The following is a 20,118-nucleotide window of genomic DNA, read 5'->3' as shown; positions in this document are numbered from 1 at the left end:
AGAAGGGAACATGGGAAATTATTGAAAACAGTAGTTATGTTAATAATATTTTCCTTATGATAATCTTTGTGTTTAAACTTGGTAAAAAGCCCATTAGCTATCAAGAGAAAATAAATAAATTTCTAAAAATATACAATTTCTTTTAGAGAAGTTTCAGAACCAAAAGACGAACTTACATGGAAAACTATAGAAACCACAGTTGAAATGTCTACTCATAAAACTTTTACTCTACTTACATAAACAGTATATGTGTTCTTAACAACTAAACTCGAATTGCTCATGAAAATGTTTAAGACATTAAACAAAGCTAGCTATCATCTCAAATACAAGGTATTTTTTGTTTTACTGCTGTGCTATCTATAAAGTATATATAGTATATTAAAGTGTGTGTGTGTATATATATATATATATATATAGTAATGGATATCAAGCAATTTGCTTTTACTGCATTTTTAATTTTTCATTTTTTCTTAGGTTGCCTAAACCATTTAAATACAAATAAAATGAGTGTAGCAAAAAATAATAAACACAAACAGCAGACAACTTTACAAATAATAGAATGTAAAACATTTCTGCCCTTATCCAGAGTAAATTGAGTCACAACTTTGTTGAAAGGAACACTTCTGCAGCTGTAATCAAAGGTATGCACATTGAAGTCGAGCATTCCACAGATAGACATGGTTCAACATGTGGTATCCGTAGTGTACCTGTTTCTATTACAGCCTTGTAAGTGATTCATACCTGAAAGTATTCACAATTGCTACATCTGTGACTGGAACCAATTATCCCTTTGATTTCCCACCAGGACAAACTGATATGTAGGCAGTTTTTCTTTGCTTAGACATGGAAGCAGTTTTACACTGGCCCTTGTGAAGCCACAGTGTACAAAAAGTACCATTCCAAACATATAACTTGTGTAAAAATTTTACATCTGCATATTGTCTACCTCAAGGTGAAAACATTTAACTCCATAAAAATATTCACCGGCTCTAGTCCCCTAACATTAAACATAAAAAATCACATGGGAAATATAGAAATTCAAATAAAAGTAACAGGTTTTTATCAAATTAAAAAACTGTCATAAATTATAAAGAAGAAAACTACTTGTGGGGCAGCATGGAGGAAAAATGATCTACTGTGTAAATTTTAGAATGAGGCTGACGAAAGTTGAAAGACTGTTTAATTTTCTCCTCCTTCTCTTGCTTCAGCTTCATCTCCTTGGGTATCTGATGTCCACAATGTCAAGCCATTTCTCAGTAGTTTCAAAACTACTGTGCTGTCTTTGTATGGCTCTGCACTAAATGTGTCAAATTCAGCAATGGCTTTATCAAAAGCTGTCTTTGTAAGAGAGCAGGCTTTATCTGGGGAGTTCAGAATCTCATAATGGAATACAGAAAAATTAAGGGCCAGACCCAATCTGGTAGGATATGTTGGTTGCATTTCCTTTTTGCTGATTTCAAAAGCTTCTCTGTATGCTTGTTGTGACTGATCCACAATCTCTTTCTTGTCATCACCAGAAGAAACCTCAGCTACAAAACCATAGTAGTGTCCTTTTATTTTCAAATGGAAGACTTTGCTCTCTGTAAAGCATTGGGGATCAAGTACATTTCCAAAAGAGATAGTGCTTTATTGCAGATATGTCTTAGCTCAGTCTCAATTTTATCTCTGTACTTTTGAGCTAATTGCTTTTTTTTTTCAGCACCTTCCCTCATTTGTTTAATACTTAAAAGACCCTCCAAGATGACCTATGGGCTCCTTCAACAATTTTATAAGTAATTGAAAGAAGATTCCTCTCCTCCTTGGATAATTCAGCTCCTTGCTCAGTGATAGACTTCATGCAGGCTGCCATGTCATCATATTGCTTAGCTTGCTCCACTAGTTTGGCCTTCTGAACCAACTCATATTTATCTATGACTGGATGTTCTGTGTCTGGAGTGGGTGGTGGCAGATGAACTGGGGCTTAGCAGTCTCTGGGTGGCAGTGGCGGCAGGAGCGAGGCTGAGATTCTACAATTAATTTTCATTTTTTTTTGTTATGTATGTACGTATTTATTTTTAAACATTTAAAAAATTTCCATAGCTTTTGAGGTACATGTGGTTTTTGGTTACATGAATGAACTGTGTAATGGTGAAGTCTAATATTTAAGTGCACCATCACTAGAGCAGTGTAGGTTGTACTCAATATGTAGTTTATTCCTCACCCACCTCTAAACCTCTACTTTCTGAGTCTTCAAAGTACATTATACCACTCTTTATGCATTTACATACACATAGCTTAGCTCCCAGTTATAAGTGAGAACATACAGTATTTTTTATCCATTCTTGAGTTACCTAACTTAAAATAATGGCCTCCACCTCCATCCCATCCAAATTCCTGAAAAAGACATATTTTATTATTTTTTATGGTTGGGTAGTATTCCATGTTGTACATATACCACATTTTCTTTATACACTCATTGGTCAATGGGCACTTAAGCTGGTTCCATATCTCTGTGATTGTGAATTGTGCTACAATAAACATGCATGCAGTTGTCTTTTGGTATAATGGCATGTTTTGTTTTTTTTTTTTTCCTTTGAGTAGATATCCAGTAGTGGGATTCCTGGATTGAACAGTAGATCTACTTTTAGTTCTTGAAGGAATCTCCACACTGTCTCTCATAGAGGTTGTACTAGTTTACATTCCCACCAGCAGTGTATAAGTGTTCCCTTTCCACCACATTCACACCAACATGTATTGTTTTTAAACTTTTTAATAATGGTCATTCTGCAAGGGTAAGGTGGTATCTCACTGTGGTTTTAATTTGCATTTCCCTAAAATTAGCGATGTTGAGCATTCTTTCATATGTTCATTGGCCATTTGTATATCTTATTTTGAGAAATGCCTATTCATGTCATTTGCCTACTTTTTAATGGGATTCTTTTCTTGCTGATTTGTTTGTGTTCCTTGTAGATTTTGAATATTAATCCTTTGTCAGATGTATGCTTCACAAATATTTTCTCCCACTCTGTGGGTTTTCTGTCTACTCTGCTGATTATTTCTTTTTCTGTGCAGAAGATTTTTAGTTGAATTAGGTCCTATTAATTAATTAATTTATTTTTGCACTTGCTTTTGGGGTCTTAGTCATAAATTCCTTGCCAGGCCAATGTCCAGAAGAGTTTTTCCTGGATTTTCTTCTAGAAATTTTATTGTTTCATGTCTTAGATTTTAATCTTTGATCCAGTTTGAGTTGATTTTTTTATAAGATGAGAGATGGGGATCCAGATTCATTCTTCTACATGTGAAAATCCAGTTTTCTCAGCACCACTTATTAAGTAAGATGTCCTTTCCCCAATTTATGCTTTTGTATGCTTTGTCGAAGATCATGCTTGTAAGTATTTGGTTTTATTTCTGGGTTATATATTCTGTTCCATTAGTCTATGTATTGACTTTTATACCAGCACCATGTTGTTTTGGTAACTACAGCTTGGCAGTGTAATTTGAAGTCAGGTAATGTGATGCCTCCAAATTAGTGATTTTTGCTTAGGATTGCTTTTGCCATTTAGGCTCTTATTTGGTTCCATGTGAATTTTAGGATTCCTTTTTTTCTAATTCTGTGAGAAAAAATGTTTGTATTTTGATAGAAAATACATTGAATCTGCAGTTTGCTTTGGGCAGTATGGTCATTTTCATGATATTGATTCTTCTAATCCATGAATATGAGATGTGTTTCTATTTGTGTCATCTATGATTTCTTTCAGCAGTGTCTTATAGTTCTTACAGAGATATTTTACCTCCTTGGTTAAGTATATTCCTATGTTTTTTTTTTTTTTTGCAACTATTTTAAAAGGGACTGAGTTCTTGATTTGATTCTCAACTTTGTTGTTGGTGGTGTATAGTGGTGCTAATGATTTGTGCATATTGATTTTGTAACCTGAGACTTTACTGAACTCATTGATTGAATCTAGGAGTTTTTTGGAGGAGGTTTTAGGGTTTTCTAGTTATACAATCACATCATTGGCCAACAGAGATAGATTGACTTCCTCTTCTCCAATTTGGATTATCTTCCTTTCTTCCTTCCTTCCTTTCTTCCTTCCTTCCTTCTTTCCTTCCTTCCTTCCTTTCTCTCTTTTTTCTTTCTTCTTTCTTTCTCTCTCTTTCTTTCTTTTCCTTTCCTTTCCCTTTCTTTTCTTTTCTTTTCTTTTCTTCTTTTCTCTTTTCTTTTCTTTTTTCTTTGTTTCTCTTGCCTGATTTCTCTGGCCAGGACTTTCAGTCCCATGTTGAACAGAAGAGCTGAGTGTGGACATCTTTGTCTTGTTCTAGTTCTCAGGGAGAATGCTTTCAACTTTTCCCTATATGATGTTGCCTGTGGGTTTTTCATATATGCCTTTATTATTTTGAGTTATGTCCCTTCTATGTCTAGTTGGTCGAATGTGTTTTTCATAAAAGAATGCTGGATATTATCAAATGCTTTTTCTGCATCCATTGAGATAATCATATAGTTTTTGTTTACAATTCCATTTATATAATTTATCATATTTATTGACTTGCATATGTTAAACCATCCCTGCATGCCTGGGATGAAATCCACTTGATTGTGGTGTATTGTGTATTATCTTTTTGATGTGCTATTGGATTCAGTTTACTAGTGTTTTGTTGAGGATTTTTGCATCTATGGTCATCAGGGATATTGAGCTGTAGTTTCCTTTTTTTGTTATTTTTTTTCCTAGTTTTGGTATCAGAGTGATATTGCTTTACAGACTGAATTATGAATTATTTCCTCTTTCTTAATCTTTTGAAATAGTTTTAGAAGAATTCTTCTAAATTCTTCTTTGAATGTCTGGTGGAATTCAGCTGTGGATCTATCTGGCCCTGGAATTTTTTTGTTAGCAATTTTTTTTATTACTGATTTAATTGCACTGATTGTTATTGGTATATTCAAGGTTTCTTTTTCTTCCTGGTTTAATCTAGGAGGGTTGTATATTCCCAAGAATTTATTCATTTCCTTTACATTTTCTACTTTGTGTGCATAGAGCGTTCATAGAAGTCTTGAATGATCTTTCGTATTCTGTGGTGTTGATTTTAATATCTTCATTTTCATTTGTAATTGAGTTTATTTGAATCTTTTCTTGGTTAATCTAACTAATGGACTATCAATTTTGTTTATCTTTTCAAAGAGGCAATTTTTTGTTTCATAGATGTTTTGTATTTTTTTTCTATTTCATTTAGTTTTACTCTGATCTTTGTTATTTCTTTTGTTCTGCTAGTTTTATGTTTGATTTCTTTTTGTTTTTCTAGTTCCCTGAGGTGTGACATTAGGTTGTCAATTTGTTATCTTTTGGACTTTTTGATATAGCTATTTAGTGCTATAAACGTTCATCTTAACACTGCTTTTGTTGTATCTCAGAGGTTTTGGTAACTTGCATCACTATTATCACTCATTTTAAAGAATTTTCAAATTTTCATCTTGATTTTACTGTTAACCCCCAAACCATTCAGGGGCAGATTGTTTAATTTCCATATATTTGTGTAATTTTGAGTGTTCCTTTTAGAGTTTATTTTTAGTTTTATTCCACTGTGGTCTGAGAAGACACTTTGTATAATTTTGATTTTTGAAATTTGTGAAGGCTTGTTTTGTAGCCTATCATATGGTCTGTCTTGAAGATGGTTCCATGTGCTAATGAGAAGAATGTATATTCTGCAGTTCATGAGTTGAGTGTTCTGTAAATATCTGTGAGGACTATTTATTCCACAGTGCAGCTTAAGTTCACTGTTTCCTTGCTGACACTCTTCCTTGATGATCTGTCTAATGCTGTCAGTGATGTGTTAAAGTCCCCCACTATTATTGTGTTGCTGCCTATCTCATTTCTTAGGTCTAGTAGTAATTGTTTTATGAATCTGGGAGCCACAAAATTAGATATGTATATATTTAGATTGTAATATCTTCTTGTTGGATTGATCCTTTTATCCTTATTAAATGACCTTATTTGTCTTGTTTTATTGTTGTTGCCTTAAAGTCTACTTTATCTGATATAAGAAAAACTACTGCTGCTTGCTTTCTGTTTCCATTTATGTGGAATATCTTTTTCCACCCCTTTATCTAACACTAACTTTTAATCTTGATTTTATATGAATCCCTAGGTGTTAAGTGAGTCTTTTGTAGACAACAGATATTTGGTTTGTGATTTTTTAATCCATTCTGTCAATCTGCATCTTATAAGTGAAGCATTTAGGCCATTTGCCTTCAACATTAATATTGAGATATGAGGTATTGTTCCAGTCGTTATGTTGATTTTTATCTTTACATGTTGTTTTTTTCATTGTGTTATAGTTTTATAGAACCTAAGAGTTTTATGATTTTAAGAGGTTGTATTCTGGTGCATATTAAACTTTTGTTTCAAGATTTAGCACTCCTTTTATCATTTCTTATAGGGCTGGTCTGGTACTGACAAGTTGTCTCAGCATTTGTTTGTCTGCAAAATGCTTTATTTCTTCTTCATTTATAAAACTTAATTTACTGGATACAAAAATCTTGACTGACAATTGTTGTGTTTAAAGAGGTTAAATACAGTACCCAAATCTCTTCTGACTTGTAATATTTCTGCTGAGAAGCCTACTGTTAGTCTGATAGGATTTCCTTTATAGGTTTCCTGATGTTTTTATCTCACTGCTCTTAGAATTCTTTTCTGCATTTTGATTTTAGATTGCCTGATGACTACATGAGTTGGTGATGTTCTTTTTGCAAGGAATCTCTGAGATTTTCTTTAAACTTCTTATATATGGATAGCTAAACCTCTAGAAAGGCTAGGAAAGTTTTCCTCAATTATTCTATCAAATGAGTTTTCCAAATTTTTGCTTTCTCTTCTCCCTCAGTAACACCAATTATTCTTAGGTTTGGCCATTTTACATAATCCTATATTTCTAAGATACTTTGTTCATTTCTTTTGATGCTTTTTTCTTTATTTTTGTCTGATTAAGTCAATTCAAAAGTCTTGTCTTTGAGCTCTGAAATTCTTTCTTTTACTAAGTCTAGTCTAATGTTGAAACATTCCACTTCATTTTGTAATTCCCTAAATGTGTTTTTCATTTCCAAAAGTTCTGATTGGTTTTTCTTTAAAATATCTATCTTTTTAGATTATATTTACTCATATCCTGAATTCCTAAAAAGTATCTTTATGTTAGTTTTCACCTTTCTCGTGTATATTTTTGAATAGCTTAATAATCAACATTTGGAATTACTTATCTTGTATTTAAAGGATTTTATTTTTGTTTGAATCCATTGATGGTGAGATAGTGTGATCTTTTGCAAGTATTCTAGACTGTTTTGTAATATGGCCAGAATTATTTTTCTGTTTCTCATTTGGGTAGACTATTTCTTCTAATTAGTCTTGAATTTATTTTTGATTTGACCATATGGCTTTCTAAAATTTCTTTTTCCCCCTTAATGATGTGACTTTAATGTTTACAGTTTATTGCAGCCTTGTTTGGCTCTTTTTGCTTTCAGAGGTGAAGGCTCTGCATGAGTTCCTTGGTTATAGAGAGTCCATGTACCATGGCTTTCTTAAATCCTGTTTGTAGTAGCAATGTGCTCAGTGTGCAAGCAAATTTACTGTCTCCTATGAAGTTGAAATGAAAGAGGTCTTTTGAAGCTTATCTTGTTCCCTCAGAGCGTGCACTTTTTTAAAAATTTATTTTTTCCCCTGTATTTTGTTTCCAGGTTGAATAGTTCGGGCTTCAGAGGAATGAGAGTGGTATCCCTGGTTAGAAACCAGTGGTGGCTAAAGCAGGTGGGTAAATGCAATACCCAGTGGTGAGGAGAGGTCCCAACCTGACAGAGGTGGCTGGGGGATCTCCCAGTTAATCACACTGAGGTCCTTTCACAGGGAAGTGAGAGAACCACCTCAGCTCCCCTGACAGGCCAGCAGGAAAACAATCTGCCTCCCAGTTACACTCCTGTCACAGTGTTCCAGCTATTCAGATCAGACAGGCACCTCTTTTCATGCGCACGAATGCTGTTGTTCAATGTAAAGAGAGATTGTGGTTCTACTCCTAGTGCATGTCTGAACATGGAGGGACATTCCTCCTTTGGGGATTTCATCACCCTGAAGTGTTCCAGAAAGGCTGTCTACAGGTTCACCCATGCCGAGCTCCCATGGGAGAAACCCCAGCTTTTCCAATACCCTTCGCAAGCACCAGTGCTGTCAGACTGTTGAGGTAGAGCCACATAGCTTTTCAGACTGAGCCCAGCACTGCATCTGTACTTCTGCTGAAAGAAACTTCTCACATGCAGAAAGTCCCAACTTTGACATAGGTGGCTGGGGGAACTCTCAGTGAAACACACTGAGGTCTTATCAGAGTGAAAGGAGAGAGCCACCTCAACGCCTCTGCCAAACCAGCAGGAGAGTGGTCCACTTCCTAGTCACACTCTTGACCCAGTGTCCAGGCTATTCAAATCAGACAGGCACATCTTTTCATCTGCAATGAGGTTGATGTTTTAAATAGAGAGGTACTGTGACTCTACTTTTTATGCAAGCCTGAACCTGAAAGGCACTCTTCCTGTGGGAATGCAGTCACTCTGAAGTGCTCCAGAAAGGCTGTCTATAGGTGTACCCCTGCTGAGCTTGCATGGGAGAAGCCCCAGCTGTGTCTGCAGTAGTGGACAAGGGGAACAAATGTTCCCTTCTCCAAAAATCTTCATGAGCACCAGGGCTGCCTGAATGTTGGGGTAGAGCTACAGATTTTCCCTACTGAGCCCAGCACTGCATCTGTAATTCTGCTGAAAGAAACTTCCCACAAGCAGAAAATTATGGGACTCAAGCACTGCCATCTAAATTCTTTTTTCTCACAGGTATGTGGTGCACTCTCCCTTCCCCTAGGAGTAGGAGTCCCTGAGCACCAGACTCCTGTAGATGCTGCTGTTCCCCTGGTTCTAGCTGCCCAGTGGAGCTGCCATACTCCAGGCTGGTGTTGGAGAATGTTGGCAAGGGATTCAGTGATGTGACTTTTCCTCAAGTCTCTCAGCAGCAGGTACCAGCACCAGCTCCAATGGGTGTAGCAGGAGAGTGATGTGAAATTATTTGGTTATAAATAGCTTTAGTGTATTGGGTTTATCAAATGCTGGTTGTAGTAGTAATAAACTCATCATGTGGACATACTTCTGATTAACCATGGTGCTGCAGGCAATGGTGATAGCTGAGGCTATGCTATCAGGTTTTCTCCTTCCTGGGTGCTGTAGTATTCTACCTGGAGATTCTGTAATGGACTGTGTCAATTGGCCTCCAGCCAGGAGATGGCTTCTGCAAAAGAGTGCCAGCCACAGTGGTAGCAGTGAGACTTGTGCCTGCCTTATGTTACCATGAGGAGGTACTCTGGTGCCTCAGGCAATGGGTGGGGTCATAGAGCTCCCAAAAGTTTCTGTCCTTTGTGTTAAACTACCAGGTCAGGTAGAGGAGCAAAGCCAAGTGGAAGCTGGGTCAGACAAATTTGTGCTCTGGCTCTCCATGTGCAGGGCAAGCAGTGGCCCCAGTGAATATTGGTTGACAGTTCTCTGGAAATTTGGGTAATGTTCCAGGGAGGAGCAAAATGGTCTTTGTTGCACAGAAGAGTTCGTACATGGGGTGGTGAGTAGCAGGTGGCAGTAAGCCCCACTCAGCTCCTAGACACTTGGCAAGTCAGGTCTCACACCTACAGTATTCCACTAGCAGCAGCTAGCTAATTTCCAGGAAGTCTGCACTCAGAATCCAAAACTGCCCCAGGCCATAAGCCTTTCCACCGAGCAACCACAGCTTTCAGGCCACACCCCTCCTGGTCTGCCCATCTAGCCAGGGCATCCAGCTCCTGCACTTGCAGCTGCAGCCCACTTCCCATTTGCCTCCAAGTTCTGGCCAAAGGAGTTCATCCCCACTCAAAATTATGTCATGAATCTCAGTTGGGGGTTTCCCTCAACCTGTGACCACCACTTGAGTTAGCTGGAAGAATTCTGCAGTGTCCCCTGTGAGGTAGAATCAGAAATGGCCCCCTTCATCTACACTAGAGACTGGGAATGGAAGCAAAGCTCTTCTCACTGCTCCTACTTTTATTTTCCCCACTGTTCCCTAAATCAGTTCCAGTGCTGAGTAGGGTTAAAATCTTCCCCAGTGGCCTGGATTGGCAGGTTTTCTGATGGGAATGTGTATCATACAGGCAGTTTATCCCTCTCTCACACTCTGAGAACCTGAAGCTTTCTGCCTGGCTCATTGTGTAAGCTGCAGCCTGTTGCTTCTTTCAAAATGTTTGTAGTTTCTTTCAGCTTTCCTGTAGAGTTCCTGCAATGCTTCTTGGAAAAAAGTTCACAGCATGAATCTCTATATACTATTTTGCCTTTCCAAGTTGGGGAGGCATGCTAATAATGCCTCCAATCTGCCGTCTTGAAAAAAAAATAAAACTTCTGCACTAATTTTTGTATACTAATTGTGGTTCAAGAATCATACTAATTTGACATTAATTTGCATAATCTGCTCAGAGATTACTTTGGACTTTACATGTACACAATTTTGTCACTTGAATAATGGCAGATTTTTGTTTTCTTTTACAATCATTGTACCTTTTATGACTTTTTATTGCTTATTGCACTGCTTAAGACCTTCATTGCACTAATGAATTAATGTGGTGAGAGTGGACAACCTTCTTGTGTTTTGAAACTGTATATCAATTCATTTAATATTTTCACATGGAGTTTCTGTTATCTACAAAGGTTTCAAATATATTCTGCTCCTAATGGAGTTCCCTTTTGCCACAATGTTTTCAAAATTTAAAAAAAATTATGCATATGTATTGGGTTATACCAAATACATTTTCTCTGTCTTTATTTCCTTATTATGTGAATTATATTGATTATTAAACTTTTAAAGCAATCATATTTCTGGACTAAATTTCACAGGGATATGAAATACAGTAATTTTTATATATCTCTGTATACTGCCAGCTTTTATTATGTTTAGAATTTTGTATCTATATTCATGATCTACATTAGTTTTAAATGATCTTCTCACATTGTAACAGTCCTATTTTCAGATCAAAGTTATGCTGGTTTTATAAAACAGTTTAGGAACTATATGATGTATATTCTCTGGAAAATTTTGTATAACATTGGTAATATTTATTATTTAATTATTTGAAAAAATTTACCAGCTAAGCCATCTTGATTTGAAATTATCTTTATAGGACAATGTATAACAAGGAATTCAGTTTATTCAAAGACTATTCAGATTAGTATGTTTTCTTTTGTTATTTTTTCCAACAAATTTATCCACTTAGTCTTAGATATTGGATTTGTTTGCATACAGCTATTTATAGTATTCTATTATATTTTTAAACGTAGAATCACTAAGGGTGATCACTTTTTTATTCATAGTTTTGATAATTTGTATTTTATTTAAATTTTACTTTATCAATTGTTTTAAATAAAATATTTGCTTATTTCCTCTATTATATGTTTGTTTCTATTTTACTTATTTTTACCTTTTTTAACTTTTATGTTCAAGGGTACAAGTGCAGGCTTGTTACACAGGTAAACTTGTGTCATGGGAGTTTGTTGTACAGATTATTTCATCACCCAGGTATTAAGCCTAGTACACACTAGTTATTTTTCCTGATCCTCTCCCTCCTCCCACCCTCCACCCTCTGAAAGGCTCCAGTGTGTGTTGTTCTACTCTATGTGTCCATATGTTCTCATCATTTAGCTCCCACTTATAAGTGAGAACATGCAGGATTTGGTTTTCTATTCCTGCATTAATTTGCTAAGGATAATGGCCTCAAGCTCTGTCCATGTTGCTGCAATGGACATTAAATTGTTTTTTATGGCTGCATAGTATTCCAAAGTGTATATGAACCACATGTTCTTTATCCAGTCTATCACCAATGGGCATTTAGGTTGATTCCAACTCTTTGCTATTGAGAATAGTGCTGCAATCCATATGTGTGCCTGAGACTCCTTGGGAAAAATAGAGGAGGTGTCACAGACCCCATTTTGGGAAAAAACCTGTTTTCCTCATGAAACTCAAGGAATTTAAAGCAGATACATTTCTTTCAAACTCTAAGGCTAAATATACTTTTAGGGATAGCAAATGGCAATTATGGGTGAATACTCAACTCTTTGCACATTTGGATTAGAGAAGCATGCACTTTGCCGCCTAGAAAATATGGAAATGTCCCCACTGTCTGCTGAGAGGTGACTCCCATGGGAGGATGGGCTGATCACAAAGTGGGCTAATTGGCTTTGGGTTACTTTGCAATAAAATACACAGTAAAATTATTGCACTGTCGTGTTCCATAGAGTTTGTCTTTTGGGAATACAGGATCCAGTATGAAAATGGGACACTGATTGTTTGGGAATCTGTTTTGCCTTCCAGTTGTGCCTGCTTATTAGGCTCTAGAAACTGCAAGTCTTCCTGGCCTTCTTCCTTGAAGAGCTCCATCTTGAAGCCAGTAATCCAATTAATAAATTAACACTCCCCTCCAGTCCCTGTGTCAGGTCACGCGCCAGCCTGTGCCATCCCCCTGGCTCCTGTTGCGGGTTACTTCCCAGCTGTTTCAGGCAGCGCCTCAGCCTGTTCGATTCTCCCAGCTGCTGCTGTGGATCCCTCCTTTGCTTGTGATACTTATGCTCATATTTCGCCCTCCCCCCCTTATAATCCCGACTCTGCAGAATTACCGTCATGTGAGCCTGCCCCCTCCCAATCTATCTTTAAAGGGGCTTCAATGTGAAATAGAGCAATGTAAAAAAAGATATTCAAAACTTTGTATTTCCCTCTACACCCAAAGAGCCAGATCCAACTTTCTTTCCTTTAAGAGATGTACCACAAGGCAGAGGGGCTATTGGCTTTGTAAATGCTCCCTTAACTAGTTCAGAGGTCCGGAATTTAAAAAAGGAGCTTAAGCCATTACCGGATGACCCTTATGGAGTAGCAGATCAAATTGATCAATTTTTAGGGCCTCAGATATGCACTTGGGCTGAGTTGTTGTCCATCGGGGCATCCTCTTTTCAGGGGAAGAACGAAGTATGATTCGGAGGGCTGCTGTGGCAGTTTGGGAACGTGAGCACCCTCCGGGTCAAAATGTTCCTCCTGTGGACCATAAATTTCCCGCCCACGACCCTCAGTGGGACAATAACAATGCAAATCACTGAGAAAACATGCAGGATCTAAGGGAGGTAATAACAAAAGGAATTCGAGTATCAGTACCCCGAACTCGAAATCTTTTTAAAGCATTTGATATTCAACAGGAAAAAGATGAGGTACACGCTAGATTCTTAGATTCGGGGAGCAAATGAGACAATATGCAGGCCTTGATCTGGAAAATCCCCTTGGACAGTGAAGGTTAAAACTTCATTTTGTTACTAAAAGTTTGCCAGACGTTTCAAGAAAATTTTAAAAATAGAAAATTGGGAGGACTATCCCCTGAGTGAACTGCTTAGGGAGGCTCAAACAGTATATGTCAGAAGAGATGAGGAAAAACAAAAACAAAAGACAAAACTTATGTTATCTACCTTCCAGCAGATGGCTCCAAATCCATATATCTCTAAGCAGGGCTTCCAGGGGGCCAGAGATTATAAGGGGCCTAGATCGGTCTTAAGAGGACCCAAGCCTCCATCTGGAGGGCTGAGGTCTTCAACTAATAAGCCCCCTAAGGGGTATAGGGGGGCAAGTGCAGAGAATGCTAAGACTGAGAAGGGAGAAGGACAAGATATATGTTACCAATGTGGAAAAACAGGCCACTTTAAGAGGGAGTGTCCTGAACTAGAGAGAGAGAGAGAAACTTTCACACTCATGACTTTTGAGGAACAATAAGGGAGTCAGGGGGCTCCACCTCTTTTATTTTGAGTCCCACCAGGAGCCCTTGATAAATTTGAAGGTGGGGCCTAAACGTGAATTTATCACCTTTCTAGTTGATTCAGGGGCTTCACGCTCCTCTGTTTGTTTCCCTCCACCTGGTCTCACCTGCTCTTCAGAAGAACTTTTAGTCTCTGGGGTAGAAGGAGAAGGATTTAAGGCAAAAATTTTAGAAAGCACAGAAGTCAGATATCAAGAACGATTTACCCATATTCAATTTTTATTAATTCATGAAGTAGGAACTAATTTATTAGGAAGGGACCTAATGTTAAGGCTAGGCATAGGCCTTCAAGTGGGCCCTAAAGGATTCCTCACTTCACTACATTTACTCGCTGCTGTGGATGAGAAATATATTCATCCAGATATCTGGTCAAAGGAAGGAAATAGAGGGAAACTCCAAATCCCTCCAACACATAGCAAACTAAAAACCCCTGGGGAAATAGTAAGGAGAAAGGAATACCCCATTTCTTTAGTGGGCAGAGTAGGGCTAAAGCCTGTAATTGAGGGTCTCATTTAAAATGGGCTTCTTGAACCCTGTATGTCTCCTTACAATACCCCAATCCTGCCTGTCAAGAAATCAGATGGGTCATATCGATTGATGCAAGACCTTAGAGCTATTAATCAAACAGTCCAGACTACTCACCCCAGTGTTCCTAACTCTTACAACATTCTTAGCAAAATTCCATATGATCACCAATGGTTTATAGTGATAGATTTGAAGGATGCCTTCTAGGCATGCCCCTTGGCTGAGGATAGCCAAGATATATTTGCTTTTGAGTCAGAAGACCCCTATTCAGGGTGGAGACAACAATATCGATGGACAGTCTTGCCCCAGGGGTTCACAGACTCCCCCAACCTCTTTAGTCAGATCCTAGAACAAGTACTAGAGAAAGTTAGAGTCCCTAAACAAATACGTCTGCTTCAGTGCATGGATGATCTTCTTATATCTGGTAAAGACATAAAAGAAGTAGGTGACTTCTCTACACACATTCTCAATCACTTGCAATGTGAGGGTTTGAGGGTCTCAAAAGGGAAACTTCACTATGTAGAACCTGAAGTTAAATACTTAGGCCACCTAATTAGTGCAGGTAAATGAAAAATAGGACCTGAAAGAGTGGAGGGAATTGTTTCCCTACCCCTGCCCCAAACTAAACAAAAACTCAGGAAATTTTTAGGACTAATTGGATATTGTTGTTTATGGATTGACTCATATGCATTAAAAAGTAAACTTCTATGTGAGAAACTTGCCCAGTAGAAGCCTGATAATCTCCTGTGGACTTCCCGGGAAATCCAGCAGATTGAGAAATTAAAAGAGATGCTCATAACCACCCCTGTTCTAGTTCTACCTTCCCTAGAAAAGTCATTTCACCTTTTCATTAATGTAAATAACAGGGTAGCCCTAGGAGTTCTCACCCAAGAACATGGAGGCCACCAATAGCCCATGGCCTTCTTGTCAAAGGTCTTAGACCCAGTCACTTGTGGGTGGCCCCAATGTATCCAATCCATTGCAGCTACAGCACTATTAGTTGAAGAAAGTAGAAAGTTAACCTTTGGAGGAAAGTTAACAGTAAGCACGCCCCACCAAGTTAGAACTATATTAAATCAGAAAGCAGGGAGATGGATCACTGACTCAAGAATTTTAAAACATGAGGCTATCTTACTGGAAAAATGTGATTTAATATTAACTACTGATAATTCACTTAATCCAGCAGGCATTTTAACAGGGGATCCAAACTTAAAATGGGATCATGTATGTTTAGATTTGATTGACTACCATATAAAAGTTTGACCAGACTTAGGAGAAACTCCCTTCAAGACAGGGTGGCACTTATTCATAGATTAGTCCTCCAGGGTGATTGAAGGGAAAAGACATAATGGGTATTCAGTGATTCACTGAGAGACGCTTGAAGAAGTAGAATCAGGAAGACTGCCTAATGATTGGTCTGCCCAAACGTGTGAACTGTTTGCACTCAGCCAAGCTTTAGGACATTTACAAAACCAAGAAGGAACTATCTATACTGACTCTAAGTATACCTTTGGGATGGCACACATATTTGGGAAAATTTGTATGGAGAGGGGTCTTATCAAAAGTAGAGGCCAAGATTTAGTTCATAGAGAGCTGATTACTAGTGTCCTCAACAATCTCCAATTGAGGGAAGAGATAGCTATTGTGCGTGTCCCAGGGCACCATAGGGACTTGTCTTTCACAAGTTGCAGAAATAATCTTGCAGATCAGATAGCAAAACAAGTTGCCGTTTCTTCTGAAATGCCTGTTTTTCATTTAACTCTGTGCCTTCCCTCTCCTACTGCAACCCCCATTTTCTCTTCCATTGAAAAAGAGAGGTTAATAAAAATAGGAGCTAAAGAAAATGTGGAAGGGAAATGAATATTGACAGATCAGGGGGAAATGTTATCCAAACCTCTCATGAGGGAGGTCTTGTCTCAAATACATCAGGGGACCCACTGGGGACCCCAAGCAATGTGCAATGCAGTTCTCCAGGTTTATGGGTGTATAGAAATTTACACCCTGGCCAAACAAGTTATAGATAGTAGTTTAATATGTAAAAAAACTAATAAACAGGTTCTAAGGAAATTGCCCCTTGGAGGAAGAAACCCAGGGTTGAGACCATTTCAAAGTATTCAGATCCATTACACTGAAATGCCCCAATTGGTCATTTAAAATACTTATTAGTAATAATAGACCACTTTACCCATTGGGTAGAGGCAATCCCATTCTCAAGTGCAACCGCTGGTAATGTAGTTAAAGCATAAATTGAAAATATCATATCCAGATTTGGACTAATAGAAAATATTGACTCAGATAATGGAACCCACTTCACTGCGCATGTCACTAAGAAGTTAGCCCAAGTACTAGATATAAATTGGGAATACCACACCCCTTGGCATCCATCCTCCACAGGAAGAGTAGAGTGGATGAACCAGACTCTAAAAAACCACTTAACTAAGTTAGCTTTAGAAACTCGATTGCCATGGGCTAAATGTCTTCCTATTGCTTTGTTAAGAATCCGGACTGCTCCTCAGAGAGATATTGGTCTCTCCCCTTATGAAATGCTCTATGGATTGCCCTACTTATACTCCACTGCTGACATCCTTAAGTTTGAAACAAAAGATCAGTTCCTCAAAAATTATATACTTTGTCTATCCCCTACCTTCTCTTCACTTAAGACTAAAGGCCTCCTAGGACAAGCATCACCCCTGGAGTTCCCAGCACATAAGCATCAGCCCAGAGACCACGTTCTCATCAAAGGGTGGAAGGAAGGGAAGCTCAAACCAGCCTGGGAAGGACCCTACCTAGTGCTCCTAACTACTGAGACTGCAATCCAGACAGCAGAAAGAGGATGGACTCATCACACCTGAGTCAAGAAGGCGCCGCCACATCCAGAATCATAGACTGTTACTGCAGGGCCCACCCCCACCAAAGTAACTCTAAAAAGAGCCTAATAGTCACTTGTTTGTATCTTTTTTCTTTTCAACAGAAGGTCATCTTGTCATCTATGTAACTCAGGCTAGTCATCCTTTATCCCTTCAGTTTGATGCCTGTTCAGCTACACCATGTGGAGATGAGCAAGCTCAAAAGAAGCTATCCCATGTTGATAAGTATCTATGTCCATACCATGAAGAATCCAGCAGGTATAAGTATGGAGCCTTAAAAAGTCCCTGTGGTGACTGGGTAGATGTTTGGTGGACTACTAAGTACAAAGGGTGGACAGCCAAGCCCCCAGCTTCAAATAAGTTATGGGGACTAAAACAAAAACTCCAACTAGTCCATGGTCCCACCCCACCAAGTTGTAAGCCATTACACTGTAACCTCTTGTTGCTGATTATGAATAATCCCCAGACAATGGCCCAAGAGCCCTCTATATTCTAACGGTATGCGTTAGGAGCAGATGTTGAAGGACAGGACCCTATAGGAGTCTTCTCTCTGAGGTTAGTTAAAACACTGATTAACAATAATAAAGGAGTTCAGACCCAAAGTCTGGGAGACAGGTGGAACCCAACGCTCTCCCCAAGTATAGTGAGTCCAACATCCTCCTCCCATCTCCAAAATGACCCAACCAAGGTAACAGTTGTGGAGGTAGAAAACTTAAGGCAAACTATAGCTCTAGAGACAGGATATCAAGATACAAATGCCTGGTTGGAATGGATTAAATATTCCATCTGTACTTTAAACAAAAGTAATATAATGCCTGTGCGCACGGTAGACCAGAGGCCCAGATTGTCCCCTTTCCACTTGGATGATCTTCCAGCTGACCGGGCATGAGCTGTATGGTAGCTCTCTTCCAAGACCCCTCAGCCTGGGGTAACAAATCATGCCAAGCTCTTTTTCTGCTGTTCCCTGAAGTTAAACACCCTGTGGGTCAGCCCCTGAGGGCCATTCAGCGTCCATCTCCCAATGCCAATTTTACTTTGTGTCTCTCATGACAGGGGAGAATTTGGCATTCCTGGGAGCCTTAATGGGATGCAGTGAGCTTAAGCCCTTCCAAGAGCTTACCCTTCAGTCTGCCCTTAGCCATCCTTGAGCAGATATGTGGTGGTATTGTGGTGGACCAATACTCGACACTCTGCCAAGTAACTGGAGCGGAATTTGTGCTCTAATTCAATTGGCCATCCCTTGCACCCTGGCATTTCATCAACCAGAAAGGGTGGGAACCAAACATTGTTAAACAAGAGAGGCCCTCCATGGGTCCTTCAATTCTCATGTTTATATAGATGCCATTGGCGTCCCAAGAGGAGTGCCAAATGAATTTAAGGCCTGAAACAAAATAGTTGCCAGATTTGAATCTATGTTCTTCTGGTGGTTAACTGTAAATAAAAATGTGGATTGGATAAATTACATTTATTATAATCAGCAATGATTTATTAATTATACTAGAGATGCTATTAAAGGAGTAGCTGAACAATTAGGACCCGCCAGTCAAATGGCCTGGGAAAATAGGATAGCATTAGACATGATACTAGCAAAGGAAGGTGGAGTTTGTGTCATGATCAGGACCAAGTGCTGTACTTATATCTCTAATAACACTGCTCCTGGTGAGACCATAACTAAAGCATTACAAGATCTTACTGCCTTATCAAATGAACTAGCCAAAAATTCTGGACTAAACGATCCCTTCACAAATTTAATGGGAAATTGGTTTGGTAGACGGAAGGAACTTAGGTCCTCAATCCTCATCTCTCTGGCCATTGGAATAGGGTTGCTTATTCTCGTAGGATGCTGCATCATATCCTGTGCCCCAGGATTAATACAAAGACTTATTGAAACAGCTCTCACTAAAATATCTTACAATCCTCCTGCCCCTAATTCAAATAGGCTTTTCCTTCTAGAAGACCATGTAGAACAACGGAGCCAAATTGCACTAGAAAGAGTTATAACAAAAGGGAAAGTGGGAAGTTGTGGGATATGATGAGATTTCTCTTCAAATAATCTGGTCAATCTTTTATTCTTTAATTCATAGTAACCCCCTCCCCCCTTTTCCTCCTTTTTCTCCTTTTTCCTTTTTGCCTTTGTTAGTTGCCCAGGCACTCCTCAGGACCAAGTGTTATCAGTACCAGCTCACATTCCTTTCCTTATTTGGAAAGAGGACTAACTTTCTAGCTCATTACAGACACCCCTTCCCCTTCCTCACCACTTTCTTTTACATGCCCACCCTATCTAAACAAAAAAAAAAAAAAAATCAACTCTTTAGCCAACCAGGATTAGTTTAGATTGTACGACCCGACCCCGGCCAATGGGGAAAGGGTACAGAGGCAGGACTTGCATCAGGAATAAAGGCTCTTGTGACCCTTTGTTCATGTGTGCTCTCATGGCAACTGGCCAAGGAGGCACCCATCTGCGCAGAAGTAAAATTGTTTTGCTAAGAATCCTTTGTTTGAGTGTTCAATTTCCTTAGTATTTTGAGCCTTATTCCTAACATCTAAGTATATGCTACCAATCATAATTAAGATAGTTAAGTTATTTGAAACCACAGAGATAACCAAACTTCTTTGTCAATTGTGTTTCTAACTGTAACTACCCTGGACAGTTTACTATTAACAGACAATAGTTGCCTGGTTTTAATCCTTTTCAAAAGATGGTTTATAAGAAGCTATGAGATTCTGATAGGTGCTTCCAAATACAATTTCTGATTGTATTTGAGACAATAAAGCTTCTGATAATTTTGGAGATTTTGACATTGGAATAAAGGAAAATGTACAGGACTCATGAAGAGCTGAAATGCTCACAAATATCAAGCAAAACAAGAGTTAACTAAAC

The 20,118-nt window shown here is 38.5% G+C and overlaps 1 pseudogene; it reads right to left on the bottom strand.

The window, feature by feature from the left end:
• Positions 1-1,179: 1,179 nt before the first annotated feature.
• LOC129024121 (14-3-3 protein zeta/delta-like) lies at positions 1,180-12,431 on the bottom strand (annotated as a pseudogene).
• Between the last annotated feature and the right edge of the window lie 7,687 nt (positions 12,432-20,118).

This window comes from Pongo pygmaeus, chromosome X, assembly GCF_028885625.2.
Source record: "Pongo pygmaeus isolate AG05252 chromosome X, NHGRI_mPonPyg2-v2.0_pri, whole genome shotgun sequence".
Classification (NCBI taxonomy): Eukaryota; Metazoa; Chordata; class Mammalia; order Primates; family Hominidae; genus Pongo; species Pongo pygmaeus.
Note: the sequence above shows the minus strand (reverse complement) of the source record. Positions and strands in the feature narration are given on the sequence as shown.